Genomic DNA, 15,066 nt, shown 5'->3' on the forward strand with positions numbered 1-15,066 from the left:
GTTTAGATACCATTGATTTCTTCTCTAATCTTTATTACTTCCTGTCTTTTGCTGGTTTTGCGATGCACTTGCTGTGCTTTTTCCAGCTCCTTAAGGTGTAAGGTTAAGTTGTGTATCTGAGATCTTTCTTCCTTCTTTAGGAAGGCCTGGATAGCTATATACCTCCCTCTTATGACTGCCTTTGCTGTGCCCCAGAGGTTTGGGGCTGTGAGGTTATCATTTTTATTGGCTTCCATTTACCTTTTAATCTCCTCTTTAGCTTCTTCATTAACCCATTCATTCTTTAGTAGGATGTTCTTTGGTCTCCAAGTATTTGTTACCTTTCCACATTTTTTTCTTGTGGTTGATTTCAAATTTCAAAGCATTGTGGTCTGAAAATATGCACGGTATGATCTTGATCTTTTTGTACCTGTTGAGGGCTGATGTGTGTCCCAGTCTGTGACCTATTCTGGAGAATGTTCCATGTGCTCTGGAGAAGACTGTGTATTCTGCTGCTTTAGGATGAAGTGTTCTGAATATATGTTAGGTCTAGCTCCATTCTCTACTAGATGGTGCTGCTTAGCTTACTGGGGTGGATTATTGTGGCCCCTGTAGGTGTGTATGCACATGCATGGGAGGAGTGAAAGTGGTGTCACCCAGCTACCCAGTCTCTAGTATTGGAACTCCCCTATCAGCAATCCTGCACCTGTCCTTTGTCCCTGGCTTTCATCCACTCCCTGCCTTTACACTGTCCATGACCAAGCCATCAGGATGCCAGGCAGCATCTCCATCCTGAGTTTTATTTCAGATGCAGTTGTGTTTCCCAACCTCTCACTTCTGAGGGAATGCACTTTGACCCACTCAGACCTTCTGGGGGAGGGTCTCACTGAGAAATGGCCGAGTGCCCACCCATACCCAGGAATGTTCGCAGGGCCATGCTGCTGCCAGTGCCCAGAGACTGCAGCTAGGTGCCACCCCGCCCCAGAAGAAGTTCACATGATCGTGTAGCAGCAGCATTTCAGGGATTATGGAAAAAAACAACACACATCTGGCTCCAGGCTTCCCCCTTAACATTTTTGTTCTAGCACCAGCAAATGTAGTTGCTCTCCTGGGTCTGCTGGCACCTTTGCCTGTGGGGATGCTGCACAGCCTCTACCAAATGTCCTCCCAGCAGGGGATCTGCCTCTCCCCATGTGGCCCAAGGATCCCCAGACCTCACTCTGCTCCTGGGGATTCGCCCTTCTCACCAGAGCATCACCAAGTGTTGAGCTGTGGATTTTCAGACCTGTGCTCCCCCTGTTTATAGAGTCTTAATGGAATTTAAACCCTCTCCTTTCTTCTTTTTCTCTTTTTAGTTCAGTCCATGTGGCTCTTTCCACTTTTCCACTTTCTCTCCAACTGCTCTTGGGCGGGGGGCAGGGTTTCCCATACTCTCCCCCCATCTCCATACATTCTCCACAAGCAAAAACAGCTCCATACCCTCCGTGGCTTCTCTCTCCCCCAGTTCACCTCTCTACGATGTGTACCTACTGAATTCTGTGGTTCAAGTTGTGCAGATTGTTGTGTTAATCCTCAAATCAGTTTTCTAGGTGTGCAGGATGGTTTAGTGTTGATTTGGCTGCATTTCAGGGATGAACGTTGCAAAAAAATCTTCCATATTATTCTGCTATATTGGCCTCTCATCCTTAAAGCCATTTTAATATCCTAGAATGTGAGAAGCTGTTAATCCTTTACTTTAATTTGGGTGAGAGATTCACACCTTTCAAATCATTAAATCTATGGAGAATGAGAAGCAATATAAAGTTTCTTTTTCTTTGATCTTAACTCTGTGCTTTTTGTGTAAAGTCCTACTCATTTAGACAAAACAAAGTATTCTCAATTCAACTGTAGAACAAGAAAAATGTCTTTAGTCAGACTAATATAGACATAAGCTCCTTTTGATACTGATAGGCAAAGCAACTTAATAATTAGTCTACCAACACCACCCACCACAAATACACAATGGGAAACAGTACTGAAGCCATCCATACTCTCTATTCAAGCATTGAATTGGAAACCATGAGATTAATAATGATGGTGATTAGTGGATACAGATATGGAGGAATATAAGCAGGAAAAATAACATCCGAGTTAGGAGGGCTGACACTTCAGATAACTAACTCTATGCTCCATGATGCTGGACACATAAATAAAGAAAATATTTTCCTGAGCCATCTGGATGCCTGCATCACATCACTAAATCATGTCAAACAAATTCATCTTATGACAAGTATCTTTAACTCCTTAACAGCTTATTTAGATCTAGCCTGGAATTACCATATCTGGTCTATATTCTACTTCAGAATCCTAAAGTTGCACTAATTTGAGTGATATTTCATTTTTTCCTCAAAGTCATCGAGTGGTCTACAGTAGTCATTGTCATTTTAGGACATTTTTATTCTTAACAAAAGTTAAGAGAAATTTATTTAAGAGAATTCAAGGTGAAAATATCCAGCAAACAAGACCATCTGTTCTGGAATGATAGAATATGATGACTGGTGTAAATGTGATAGAAATGCACAAAATACCACAATGTAGAATGTTATAATTATTATTGCTGTTATTAATATTTGACTATCAAATCTGTCATCAGTGCTGGGCAGTAACAAATTCTTCTTACTATTTTCCAGAATCTTCTCTCATATCCTTTAATTACTAAGCTCTTATTTCCAGCTTATTAAGTGTCTAGTATAGGAGAAAAAGGTAATAAAGAAGAAGTCTACCCTTGAATTGTCCAGTTTCATCAAGATGAGTACAATTTATACTCAGTTTCAGAGTTGCATTAGAATAAGGGCCAAATGCATGCTGAAACCTTGCACACAGGAGATGCTGGTTATTTCTGTCTTTGTTTCTGGGATTCCAATGGATTTCTTTAAGGAAATCAGGTTTTCTTTCTTATAACAAAGCCTAATTTCACACACTGGGGCTTTGGTGGAAGTGATTGTACAGTTTTATTATCTTACAAGAATAATTCTGACTATCATTACTTCAAAGAGCTTCTTTTCTCAAGGAGGTAATATGGGACTTGTCTTACAGGGTGAAAGTACCAAGAACTACATAGTGAATAGTAAAAAAGAATATGGTGGAGGATTATGGTGTGTCGTGCTTCAGGAGACTAAATCTCAGCGTCAACTCCTATGAATGTAAGGTGGATAATAGAGAGAGGAGGCCATCAGAAACAGCTTGTTAAATGAGGTGAGTTTTCATTGCTACAATGTAACATTAATTTTAGGAAGACTGTCCTTTCTGTCTAATTGAGCAAGTCCAAAATTAAACTCATTATTTACTCTGCCACTAAAGTGGCTTCTCCCCTAAACTTAATTTGAATAAATGGCACTGTTGCTATAGCTCAAAACCCAGGAATTGCTTTGCTTTATTTATTTTCCTCATTCCTACCTTCCAAACCATTAAAAATTCTTGTAACATTTATCTGTAAACTATGTTATGAATCTGACCACTACTTACCGCTTCCACTGCTAACACACTAATCAAATCCACTCTCTTCTCTCACTTGGATTATTGTATTTCCTGAATCTCTTGCTTATTCCTACTCTTGCCTCCTAGAGTTAAAATTCCCTAAGCAACACTTAAGATGATCTTTTAAAAATGTATGTACAATCGGACCATCCCTCTGATCAAGACCATAATATGGCAGGATGATTAGAAAACTATCCAAAGTTCTTAGAGTGTCCAAATCACCTTTACCTTTCTCACTTCTATAAAAGTATCCATTACTAGTCTCCCCTCGTTGATTCCGTTTCAGCAACACCAGATTTCTAAATGCAGAAGCTTATTTCTAGCTCAGGATCTTCCCTTTCTGGAAGATTCTTTCTTCCTTTAATTTTTCAAGTCTCTACTTTCTCTCACTAAGAATTTTCATATTCGGCAGTCATTTAATGTAGCAAAGTTCAATAATACGAAAAACTTCCACTTCTGGCCAACACAGAGTAATAGATACTAGATTTACCCTCCTCCTTGAAACAACCTAAAAACTGAAAAAAGATATGAAAAGTTGTCTCTCGGGTTCCTTGACATCAGGCAATAAAGGACAGTAGTCCCTGAGATACAGGGAACAACTGAGGCAAATTTTCCATAACTCATGCCTGGACATAGTTTACAGGTCACAGTGCAGAGAGGGGAGCTTAAGCAGAGTCCACTGTGCTCAGTGAGCTAAGAGGATGGAATTAAGAGTATGTGGAAGCCAAGGTAGCAAGAAGTCATAGAACATAGTGCCAGAGAGAAGAGAATTCCAGAGATCTTTACACGGTCTTCCTCGGCTATTCAATTAAGCATTGATTAGGACATGTGTAAAGAAGTTAGAGTAATCAAGGTAGTATGCAACTGGCATTAAGACACTTTGATCAGTGGTGGGGGTATCTGGGTAGATCAGCGGGTTAAGCATCTGACTCTTGGTTTCAGATCAGGTCATGATCTGGCCATTTCGTGATTTTGAGCCCTGCATCAGGTTCTGGTCTGGCAGTGCAGAACCTGCTTGGGATACTCTCTCTCCCTCATTCTCTGCCCCTCCCCCACTCATGCTGTCTCTGTCTCAAAATAAATAAATAAACTTAAAAAAAGTTTTTAAAAAGTTACTTTGGTCAGTGGAACAGGATATAATTCAGAAGCAGACCCATAAATATATGGTCAATTGGGTTTTGGTAAAGTTGTAAAGGTCATTCATTCTGTGGGAAAAGATACCGTTTTCAACAAGTGGTACTGGAAAATGTGGACATTCATATGGAAAAAAAAATGGCATTTTATACCTCAGGCCATATTCAAAAGTTAGCAAAAAACACCAACCATAAACCTAAAATTAACACTTCTAGAAGAAAAGATGGGAGAACATTTTGTGATATTGGGTTAGGCAAAATTGTCTTTCTTTTGACATCAAAAGCATCGTCTATAAAATATGTTAAATAAGTTGATAACTTTGACTCCAAAATATAATAACATCTGATTTCAAAATAAGTCTTAAGGAAATGAAAATGTAAACCACATCTTAGAAGAAAATATTTGCAAATCATATATATGATTAAAAAAAAAAAACTTGTATCCAGAATATACAAAGAATTCTCAAAACTCAATAATATAAAGACCTAATAAAAATGGGCAAGAGGTCTCAACAGAGACTTCATCAAACAAGATATATGGATGCATACATAAAAAGATGATAAATGTCATTATTCATTAGAGAAATACGAGTTAAAATCGCAACAATATACAGCTATATATTTGTAAAATGGTTAAAACTAAAGTCCGGCCATACTACGCACAGGTTAGGATGTAGAGCATGTAGAGTTATTCTGAGATAGCTTACTGTATCTTTAATTTCACATTCCAGTGTTTCATTGCTAGAATATGGAAATACAATTGATTTTTGTATATTGATTTTTATATCCTACAGCTTTGCTAAATTTTCTTGTTATTTCTAGCATTTTTTTTTTGTAGATTTCCATAAGATTATCTATATTCACTTGCTATTTTGGATAGGATTTTGAGGCTTTATCTATGCTTATCTGTGAAGAGTGGTATACTTAATTAGTACTAACTGTCAGGGAAACAGAAGGAACAGTGGTAGCAACCATGAACCTATTTTTGGTACCAATTTTCCCTAATTCTCCCTTTATATAAATAGAAAATTAAGCCTTAGAAAAGTAAAGTGATGCACCCAAGTGGGGAAGGATTAAACGAAAGCCCGTACATTCTACTCTACTTACACACAGTATTTACTATGCTTCCCACTATCTTCTCATCAAAGCCCAAATGAAATCTAATTTCCTTCACACATCACTCAGTTCTAGTCTTCCCGAATATAATTACTTTATTTTTCCTTATGGGTAAGTAGCCCTTAGATCATATCTATATCATGACACATACTTTAGTATCCTTTTCCAATTACTACAAGGCCATCCTCTTAGATGGAAAGTTGGAAAGTGAATTTACAAACTACATTGTTAACGTCTCCTTAATATACTGTCTTTTTTTTTTTTAACGTTTATTTATTTTTGAGACAGAGACAGAGCATGAACAGGGAGGGGCAGAGAGAGAGGGAGACACGGAATCTGAAACAGGCTCCAGGCTCTGAGCTGTCAGCACAGGGCCTGACGCAGGGCTTGAACTCATGGATCGTTAGATCATGACCTGAGCCGAAGTCAGCCACTTAACTGACTGAGCCACCCAGGTGCCCCACTTTGTTAATGTCTCCTAAACCTGAAATGATATCATAGAGATATCCAAGTGATTAAAAAAAAAACAGAGATTAAAAAGGTATAAATCACCTGCTACCTTATAATACATTCATTTTCATGTCTTATCTATATGTTCATTATAATCTCCACTCCTTTGCACTAATTGAAATACTTTAAATATTAAGAGCCTACTAAATACAAAAGTATTCTTAAATCTTCAGGCTGTAAATTCTTAATGAACCAAAGTACCAAACCTCTAATGTTAGAAAACCCATAATGAACCAGGCTTGTAAGACACATTTTTAGATAGGTAACTTCCTAATGACAGTGACATTAAACATGAGATTGTGCAGGGAGACATCAGTTCCCTCTACTCACAAATCTTCTTGCTTTGAATCTTCTTTAAGCATGTACAGCGGGCTAGAAATTTCACAACTTAGTGGAGATTATGTAATCATAATAATTAGTATTACTAGATAAATAAGAAACAATTTTAAATAAAAATGTTAAATGAAACATAAATAATAATTATATTAATAAAACAACAATAATAAAGTATTTATTTATTTATTTATTTATTTTTTTAACGTTTATTTATTTTTGGGACAGAGAGAGACAGAGCATGAACAGGGGAGGGGCAGAGAGAGAGGGAGACACAGAATCGGAAACAGGCTCCAGGCTCTGAGCCATCAGCCCAGAGCCTGACGCGGGGCTCGAACTCCCGGACCGCGAGATCGTGACCTGGCTGAAGTCGGACGCTTAACCGACTGCGCCACCCAGGCGCCCCTATAAAGTATTTATTTAAAGTTGAATTTAAACTAAGGGAATCATACATATATGTAGGACCAGTAAAACTTTTTTATGATCAATTGGTCATGATTTGTATGGGAGAACAGCTTAATATAAACTAAAATATATATAATTAGACATTTGAAACCATTATTGACTCAGCCTTGAACATACAAAGAACTGAACAAAAAGAGGTCCTGGTTTATTGTGTGAATAAAAAGAATTTCCAAAGTGACTAAGGACCACACTTTGTTCTGCAAGACCACATATGCATGAGAAAATAGAATATCCATTGCCACAAATGACAAAAATGCACTCCCAGGGAATTCCTGAATACTCCCTGGCATTTCCAGGGTGGTGAACTCGTCTTTGTTGCAGGCTACCTGTGCATTTGTTCTCACCAAAGTCAGGAGCTGACTATTGTCATTGTCTACACGACATTCCTCAGAGAAAATCTAGCTGAAGAGTGCCAGTGAAAGGAGTTAGAATGTATGTAGATCATCATTTTGGGAAGATTAGTCAGTCTTCTCTTTCTGTAAACTCTGCTTGTGCAGTCCTCCCACATAAAACACATGACAATCAATTTCTTCACAGCTTAGTTTGGTAGAAGGAAGATGGGCTTTGCTAATAATGAATCTGGGCTCAATTTGTCTCTGATACCTAAAATTTATGACTCAGGCATACTTTACCTCTCTGCTTTCCTTATTTCCAAAGAGTATTTGAAAATCTCTAGTTTTGCATGTTTTGTGAAATTTATAAATAATACAGACAAAAAAATCCCTAAAATTGGTGACTATAAATAATAATGGTAGTGTGTGTTTTTGTGTATATGGGAACTAATGGAATGTTTTTAAAATTTACCTGGAGAATCAGTATTTATTTTGGTAGCTATTTTGCTCTCCGCCCCAAGCCCTCAAATGCCATAGCATTTGCTTTTATTGGCCTTTGAATGGCTATGAGATATATGGTGTTGACCTATTGCAGTGTTTGCGAGTTTTCAGTTATTGAGTAAATTTACTCTTTTATAATGCAGGTGCCAATGTACAAGGTCAATGACCACATTACAAACTTGCCGTGTGAGAGCTATTGAGCTATAATATCCATCACTGAGTATGGTAGAAAATGATTTGACCTTTCCTTGAATAATAGTTACTGGATCAAATTATTTTTCAGCTTGAAAATAATTGCAGATCTGAGATGCCCACCTAAGCTACTGCCTTCTGAATTCACATCAATGCTTCATGTTCCCATTGCTGTTATTGTGAATCATAAGGAGCAGTACGTGAAATGTGCCAAAGCAGCATGTGGTAATGGGATGACAGAAGGTTTTGGATTTGAATTTACTCCTGACTCCTCTTCTGTCTTATAGATAGTATCTGTCAAATTACTTCCCTATACTGAATTAAAATTTAAAAAATATTAGTTCCCTATGTCTTACTACTGATGTGAAGTTTAACTATAGTAATATATGGTTTAAATACTGTTGTCTAGTTTTAGTTCCAATATGAAACGCTCTTGAAAGCCATCACTCCAAATCTTTACAATGAGAAAAAGTTGGATACACCGAAAATCAGTGACTTTTCTTGTACCCATCAGAGAACTGAGGCTGCTGGACAAAAGTTTCATTACAAAATCTGGAGAGATAGGTACACCCAGAGAGACACAGCTGAGATTTTCTTACCCAAAACAAAACCACTTAGGCTATAAGTGGATAGGAACACTGAAATTTGAATTTTGATGAATTGTAGACTAGTCTGTGGGTGAGAATCTCTGGGTGGCTGCAGCCTTAGTGAAGCTCCTACACATTCACAGGCATTACCTCCAAGAACCCCATTAGGTTCCCAGGGTGATGATCTGAGAAAACAAGAGAGACCCCCAAGTGGCTCTGTCAGAGGGAAAAGAAGAGTAATTATTGTAAATACATCCAGAGTTTTTTTCCATAGCAAATACCTACTCTCTAGCAGAAAGGATTTTGCCAGAGCCTTATCTCAGCTGAGGAAATGTAATTCCTCTCACTCCAGTCCCCTCCAGCCTCCCTGGTCCATCTGAGAGACGGAAAAATACATTTTCAACAATGGTCAGGACTTCATAGAAGGAGTTTGGCAATACTGCAGCCAGGGAAGGAGCAGGAAGCAGAAGGTAAAAGGCTGTGTTGCTGAAGGAATATTTGTGAAATCACAGTACCAAAATACAGAGCCACCAAAAGTCTGAGATTTAATTGCGAGACTATAGAAAGTTCCTTCTACCCTATACTTTAGCACCATGCCAAGAAATCTCCAGTAAAGCAATAGTGGACTTTAGCTGAGAAGATGCATTTCATGGAATGTCTCTGAGAAGGAATACTTAGGGAAACTGAAAGTCAGGAGGGAAGATGAATGAAAGAATGAATGAATGAATGAATGATGAATGAATACAAGAGGACTTTGAAGCCATTGGCACCTATGGCTGCAGAATACATTAAACACAGCCTAACCCCTAGGCAGATTAACTAAATCCTCACACTGAAAATGTATTTACCTCAATTCCTATTACCCAGTACAATAGTTTGGCTTTTCACACAAAAAAAATTGTAAGACATATCAAATGGGAAGAAGAAGAAGAAGGGGAAGGAAAAAAAGAAGTGGGGGAGAGGAAGCAAGGAGGGAGGGAAGAAGAGGAAGAGAAAGAAGAGGAGAAAGAGGAAGAGGAAAAAGAAGAAGAAGAAGAAGAAGAAGAAGAAGAAGAAGAAGAAGAAGATGATGACAATGATGACGACAATATTTGAAGAGACAAAGCAATCATTAGAACCAAAGTTACATATGATCCAGATGTTGGAATTATCAGACAGGAAATTTTAGACAATTATGGTTAATCTGGTAAGAGCGCTAATGAAAAAAAGCAAGCAATATGTAAGAATAGATGAGTAATGTAAGCAGAGAGGTGAAAACCCAAAGAATCAATAGGTAATACTAGAAATAAGCAATATAGCAGAAATGAAGAATGCCTTTGATGGGCTCTTCAGTAGACTGGATACAGCCTAGGAAAGAATCATTCAGCTCAAAGATAGGTTAACAGAAACTTCCCAGATTGGAGTGTAAAGAGAAAAAATAAAAATAAAAACAACAGAGCAGTAAAAAATGTGGACACTATCAAAAGGTGTAGCATAAACATAATTGGAATACCAGAATGAGAGGACAGAAAAAATGAGCAGAAGAAATATTTGAATACTGGATGAGAGCTTTAGAAAATTAATTACAGAAACAAATTACAGATCCAGGAAGTTCATAGAATACCAAGCAAGGGAAGCATAGGGGAGATTTACAACAATGAAAGTATTCTGCATTATTCTATAATGATGAGTGCTTGACATTATACACTTATCAAAACCCATAGAACTGTACAACAGGTGAACCCTAATGTAAACCATGGACTCTACTAATAATAACGTATCAATATTGATTCATTAACTGTGACCAATGACCCATACTAAAATAAAATGTTAATAATAAGGGAACCTGGATGTAGGGCATATGGGAGCTCTGTGTACTATACGCACAACTTTTCTATAAATTTAAAACTATTCTAAATTATAATATGTATTTTTAAAACACCAGGTTTCCAAATATAGTAGGTTTTTAAGAAGTATTAGTCCCTCTTTACCACCTAGACTATGTCAAACATAGCCTAAATTCAATTCAGTACACCTACTGTTGTATGGGATGATCATGGAAGGGAATTCTCTAGTAAATTAAATTTAAAATGTAATTAAATATAATTGTATGGTGTAGAGAGATAACAGATTAAAAGTTTAATAGTGGAACAGTTAGGTGCATCTCTCTGGAACATAATTTAATTTTTTGATGATTCAGATGACACTTGGAAATCTTTGAAAGCCCTAAGTCATCATTATGAACATCAGTTATTTCTGTGACAAGCAGAGTTTCACTAATAAAGACCTCTTATTATGGGAATGCCAATTTTAATTTGTTTAGGAATATGGATTCATCAAGAGCATTCCAGCTTTTTGAAATTATACACATAAAAATCAATCAGTACAAAAATAAAGGTCACCACCACTAGAACTCTAGTTTGGGGAAGCTAACTGTGTTAGCATTTCCCTGTATTGCCTGAACTGAAAGAGCTGAGCAAAGGATTTAAGAACTAAAGACAGAAATAAACGGGAAAGCCATTCTTGTCATCTTGGATAAACAGCAACATATGGCTTGCAGATTCTTTCCTGAGTCTATGTTGAAACATGCTAAGTCATGAGGATGTTCTTTCTCTTACAAATAACTTAGCAGGATTCCTTTGAATAGCTCAGTGGGTGGAGTGAGAAGTTTCTTTGAACTCTGGTTTCCCTAGGATGTCTTGCTACTTTATGTGATAATCTAACAAGTATTTATCCCTGTTGTAAATACAGGAACTCATATATTTTTCCAAAGAGGATTTCTGTCTTTTTCTTTTTCCTTCTGAATGCTGCAAGAGCACAAAAAAGAATTTGGAGGTGGGACACAAAATAAACTGGATAAGCAAGAGGAATTAGGCCCATGTGCGAGCTAAAAGGATTACATCTGCTGCCATCTTTGAGACCTCCAAAATCCAGAGGAGTTTCCTTTGTTGATTCGGAAGTAAGATTTCAGTTGAGAGGAAAACTGTTGCAGAATTCTGCCAGTCTGGGTGTGGGTAGATACTAATTCAAAAAAGGGGAATCTAGTAATGTTTGTGATGTGCTGATGTAACAGGACCTTTGTCAATTATAAAGAATGTTAATCCAGTTTCCCAAACTCAGTGCATTTGACCAAATACACTGATCCTATAGCCTTTATAAAATGATGCTAGGCTTCTCTGGCCTGGACCAAAGAAATCAGGGATTCAAGTTAACGAAAGCAGCTTATTTCATATCCCCAACACAAATATTTGCGTCCTTTAAGATGCCCATTTAAGTGTGAAAGAATAACAGGTGCTATCCAGGGATGGAGTCTTTTCTAAAAAGTTCAGCTATAGAAAGACGGTTATACTTCTTTCAATAACAAACAAATAAACAAAACTAAAGATCATCTTCTCCTTCAGCTAAGCAGAAAATCTGTAATGGTTAATGTTCCTTTTTGCTCTCGATTATGCTCATCCTTATCCTTAGCCATCAGGAGAAAGAAAATAACTTGCAGACATTTTGATAGGAGATCATTTCACCATAAAATGTATTTGGACACACAATTAAAAAAATAAAGTCTCTGTAGCTCAAAGGCAGATAAGCTACTAGCCATAAAACCAATGCTCTATGAACCCACAGACACAAAAAATAATTATACCCTAGTCACTAAGCCAATATCTAAAACTATAGATCTCTCTTGGACTCCCTTGTGATTTTAGATAGGGTCTGTATCTTCATCCAACTTAATGTTGCAAAAGCTAGTTAAATCAACAAATTACCAAGACCTTTTCTAACTGATCTAGTTAAGAGTTTGACACTGTTTGTATTTTAAGCCTATTTGAATTAGTGAAAAAAAAATCTTGCCATACTTGTACAGTTTTTGCTTATCTTTTTCCAATTTTCTTGGATAGTCACTATATATTTGGCAGCCAGCTTTTTTCCTGAATACTAGAAATAGTATACTAGAAATAGAATACTAGAAAATAGGCCACTTTATTTTATTTTAATTTGTTTTAGGGCTTCTTCAGTATGCAATGTCTATGCTAAGTGAGTGAATATGGTTTAATGAAGAGACCAAAGAATTTGAAATATGAAAGATTTGGGATTAAATTCTAGTACTGTCACTTCTTAGCTATAAGACTTTGGGGAAGGATCCAACTAAAGTTTCCTCATCTATAAAATGGTGATAATATCCATTCTTTCTTATGAAGGTGAATATGAGGATGATCTGAGTTTACATGTGTATCACGTTAGCACAATGCCTGACATAGCATATGTACTCAGCATATGGCAGTCATTAATCCACTGTTGGCTGGAACAATATTCAAAATATTTAAAATCACTATGACACAGGACATCCAATCAGTATGAGCGCCAACTTTAACAACAGAGACTGTCTGCTAGGTTGTATTAACTGATTAGCTCCAAGTAATAGGAAGCAGAAGGGATAAAATTGGAAAAAGCAGTTGGGAGAAATGATTTTTTTTTAATATTTACTTATATTTGAGAGAGAGAGAGAGAGCAAGCAGGGGAGGGGCAGAGAGAGAGAGAGAGAGAGAGCATCTAAAGCAGGCTTCAGGCTCTGAGCCATCAGTACAGAGCCTGACACAGGACTCCAACTTGTGAACTGTGAGATCGTGACTTGAGCAAAGTCAGATGCTTAACCAGCTGAGCCACCAAGGTGCTCCTGGGAGAAATATAATGAAGTCCTCATTTTGTGTCTAGAAGAGCACTTAAGAGTGCTTCTGGACCCTTTACCAGGAGCCAAAGTGCAGAAACCTGCAGCCCAGCCAGGGAGCAGCCTCTTTCCCAAGGTTGCTCAGCTTTAGAACTTGATTTTATTTATTTATTTATTATTTATTTATTTATTTTGAGAGAGAGAGAGAGAGAGAGAGAGAGAATTTATTTATTTATTTATTTATTTTGTATTTGTTTTGAGAGAGAGAGAGCGAGAGAGAGAGAGAGAGAGAGAGAGAGAATGGGCAGGGAAGGGGCAGAGAGAGGGGAGAGAAAATCCCAAGCAGGCTCCAGCTCCGCGCTCTGTGCAGAGCCAACTCGGGGCTCCATCTCACAACTGTGAGCTGAAATCAAGAGTTGGACACTTAACCAGCTGAGCCACCCGGGCACCTCAAGAACTTGATTTTAAAACTTTGTCTATGGGGCGCCTGGGTGGCTCGGTTGGTTAAGCATCCGACTTCAGCTCAGGTCATGATCTCATGGTTCATGGGTTCGAGCCCTGCATCCGGCTCAGTGCTGACAGCTCAGAGCCTAGAGCCTGCTTCGGATTCTCTGTCTCCTCTCTCTCTCTCTGTCCTTCCCCTGCTCGCCCTCTGTCTCTCCCTCAAAAATAAATAGACATTAAAATAAAATAAAATTATATAAAATAGAATATTCTAGAATATTCTAGAATAGAATAGAATAGAATAGAATAAAACAAAACTTCGTCTATCAGACTCCAAAATCCTTGCCCTTTCTTCCACACTGAAGTTGATAACTTTATCTCTCCTCAAGTTCCAGATTCTAAAATGGTACCATCACTTTCCTGGTCCAGTGGATTTCAAAATTGCATTCCTTGAAATACTACATTTCTGTGGAAATGATTAAAATTCTCCTAGAAAAAGTATAATGGAAGCTGAGAGGGCAGAGTTATGTGTCTCCTGGAACACGGGCCTTCGCTTCAGCTAGAACCTTCATCTCTTTCTTATACTATTTCATCCTACATAAAAAGGTTTTATTGTTTTAAAAAACGAATGTTGAGAATCCACTGCTCTATTCCAAACTCTTTTCTTTGTTCCTGCTTGTATCTCAGTGCAGCCTCAACCTAGGTCCTTGTCCATACATTTGGGTTTTTCAGCTCTCTGTGGCCTGGATCTCTGGTCACTACATGGCTGATTCTTATGCTGGAGTATGTACTTCCCTTTAAGTTCAGAAAACTCACCTCAGCTTTACTACCCAAACTCTGAATCTCATTTGCCCCCATCTTGTGTGTTATTCTAAGAAAATACATTCAAACTCTGGTTTTCTTCTCAGGACTTCATGTGACATAGGGTCTATTTTCTCAATTTTCAGAGCCTCTGTCTTGATTGTTACTTACTCCACTCTCTGGCCAAGCCCCTGGCTTTGCATTTAGTTTATCTTGACTTACTGATATCAAAGGCAAGCCCATATTTTCTAATTTCAAGACAGATCTGGAGGACATGTCTAATACCTTAAAAGTGGCTCCTTTAAGCCAAGACATTATCTGCTGGAATTAAAGTTTTCAACATCATGAGGTTCCCCCCCCTCCTCCAGTTCTACTTATTATTAGTTCTTTGATTCTTTTCCCCCTCACTTTGGCCCCTGCCTAGGACTCAAACTCTAATGACCATTCCACTGAAATCTCTCCACATCATCCATGCTGACTGCAGTCTGATGAGAGGGGAGGGCATTGACAAGGTGTTT

This window comes from Herpailurus yagouaroundi, unplaced genomic scaffold, assembly GCF_014898765.1.
Source record: "Herpailurus yagouaroundi ecotype Mexico unplaced genomic scaffold, PumYag 187, whole genome shotgun sequence".
NCBI lineage: Eukaryota > Metazoa > Chordata > Mammalia > Carnivora > Felidae > Herpailurus > Herpailurus yagouaroundi.